This window comes from Phodopus roborovskii, unplaced genomic scaffold (genome assembly GCF_943737965.1).
Source record: "Phodopus roborovskii unplaced genomic scaffold, PHOROB, whole genome shotgun sequence".
In the NCBI taxonomy this organism is placed as follows: Eukaryota; Metazoa; Chordata; class Mammalia; order Rodentia; family Cricetidae; genus Phodopus; species Phodopus roborovskii.
The window spans coordinates 5,608,552-5,611,307 of NW_026126588.1; positions in this window are offsets into that span (position 1 = coordinate 5,608,552).

Consider the following 2,756-nt stretch of genomic DNA (forward strand, 5'->3'; position numbering starts at 1 on the left):
AATTCTTTAAGAGGCCTGCATATAATTTCTAGCTGAGGTAAGCATCTAGGACCAGAAGAATGGGAGAATGGGAATGTAAGTATATCGGGGTAGCAGGGGAAGAGGTGGGGTGAGGGGCTGAGTTTGCCATAGAAAAGGCAGAGAGCTAACATTTTAGAAAGTCAGTGGAAGACACTGGTCTGAGAACAGACATATCCTTGGCCTAGAAACTAGTAACCTTTAGAGTTATATATTAGCTAAGAGACCTTGAACCCAGTTGCTGCACCAAGAGTAATAATATCCCCCCCCACACACACACGCTACTTGTGGCAAAAATTAATAAAATTAAATGTGATGACATGTAAGAAATGACAGAGTGCATCATGGAGGTCAGTAAGTGTCAGCTGGACGTCAGTTTGAATCTACCTTATAATTAAGTTTGTCGGTCAGTGTTGGTTTGGCTACAGTGTATGAATTATTGAGATGCAGAAAGGAAGACAGATTAATTCATTCCCTGTTGAAATCCAGTTGTTTCATGCTAGAGTCAGATTTTTTCCCCCTCTAGAATGAAGACTCGCTTTGTGTCTTAGAGACAAGAGAGAGAGAAGTCACTGGTGTTTACTGATGGCAAACTTCAACCAGAAGTGGAAAGAAAGCGCAGATTAGCTGCAGGCCCTTCAGCTGTTTGTAGTAAAACTTTTAACTTTTCCAAGAAACCTCCTCTCTGATACAGATTTTATCTAAGTACGGGACAGTCCACAAATTCCCCAAATGCCTCACCCTTTGTGTAGTCAAGGACTTGCCCCTGAGTGCAAACTGGAAATAGATTCAGTGTGTTTCACCTCAAGTTCAACTTAACAAACATTAACGTATTGCTAGGCCTAGGTCTGGCCGCTTTTGAAGTGAATTTCTTCACTTGCGAGGGCTCTGCCACAGCCTGGATCTTTCTCAGCAGCAGCAGGCAATCCATTCAGCTGAGGCCTGGTGTTTGCTTTTCTTGCCTCAGCAGTTAGGCAGGGAGCATCCCTTGGACTTTTCAGGGTGAGATTTGCAATGTCAATCAGGACCCTAGTGCTGAGATAGGCCTCAGGAGGGGAGGGTGCCCTGGCAGAGGTGGAACTAACCTGTCTCCTGGAATCTCATCTGCTCTGCGGATAGACAGGGCTGCCTGTGGAGCCCTTCGGGGGTAACTGTCCCTCTCTTCCGAGCAGCAGTCCTTGTCCTGCCCGCATGTGGCTCTGTCTTATCAGTGAATTCTCATACGCCCTGGAGTTCCCAGGTTCCCAGAAATAGGACAGTAAAGATAAGAACATCTGGAAAGCCGCTGTGTTCTCTGTGAAGCTCCTGCGGGGAGCTGGGAAGGACACAGTTTATGATGGTTTTGTTGGGTTTGGGGAGATATTTTGTTCATAGGAGTCTCCTATGGAATTCAGTGTTTGCAGGCCCCAATCCACCCCGGCCCCTTTCACCATTTTCCTGAGAACGTAGGACATGAAAGTCGGGCACCATGCAGGACTTGGTCTCAGTCCTCACAACTCTGCCGGAGCCAAAGTGGTCAACTTCTTGTTGAGGCGGCCTTTCTATGCCTTCTGCATTTGAACGGCTATGCATTTAATTTAGAACACATGAAAAAGAGTCAAAACTAGTGATTTGGGGAAGGTGACTGTTTAGCATCAGCCTACAAAAGAAGTCTATACAGAAAGGGTAGTGTGCTGCGGGGGGCGGGGGGCAGTCAGCATGAACCAGCTAAAACAATGAACCCGCTGTGACCAGTTAGCCATTCGGTCAAGGAAGCACAAGCAACTCTGATTGGAACTGTCTTTTAATTAACCGATGAGGTAAGCTGTACTGTCAGGTTAGTCTGACACGGTGAAAGTTTACAGACTCGGTAAGTGTTCCGCCTGTACCTGAGAACCTTCATTCTGTTGGCCATAAATTCCTTCACTTTGGATCCTAGCCCTGAACACTTCTCCTTCTGGCTCCCTGGACTCATGGAAACCTAACTTCCTGCCTAATCGAACTGTGCTTGCGTCCTCATTTCCGGTAGCCCACGCTCAAGAAGGAGCATGTTGTTTTCAGATCACCCTTATGTTACTTCCACCCACTGAACCCAACTGTTTCTCTTTGCCCCCAAGCCACCTTTAGCATCCTTAGATTCTAAGCACAACAATATTTAAACATAATCATTTCCGTTGTCCCTTGGGCCAAGTGCTCCTCCATGCGAAGAAACTGGGGTCTTTGTTTTCGTTTGTTAGTTTGTTTCTTATGACTTCATACACACAGCACCTCCACTCATTTCCCTTTGTTTGTCCTCCCTGACAACGTTCACATCTTCATCCACTCTCTCTCCCCAAATAGCTCTCAGACCCAACACCTCCGGCTGGTTATGATAAAGCGTGAAGGGGACTTTGGCAGATTCCATGGCTGGCAAGGGTAACCAAGAGGGAGGGACAAACATGCCAGACCTTAAGTGAGATGTTTTATTAGAAAAGGGAGAGAAGAGGGAAGGAAAGAAAAGAGGTAAAGGAGCAGAGAAACAGAGAGAGGATAGAAGAGGGACACAGGAAAAGTCCTGTCTGCCCCAGAGTGGGCAAAGAGAGCATAAGAGGGCGGAGTCTTTCTTTTAGAGGGGTCCTTTGCACTTGGGCCGACCAGGGTACTGCCTGAATGCATTCTGCCAGGTGACAGGGGCTGGCCACCATAAAGCCTGAATCCTTACACTACTCAGACTGATACCCTGCTAGCTCAAACTGCATCAAGAAATGAGCCCTCTGTTT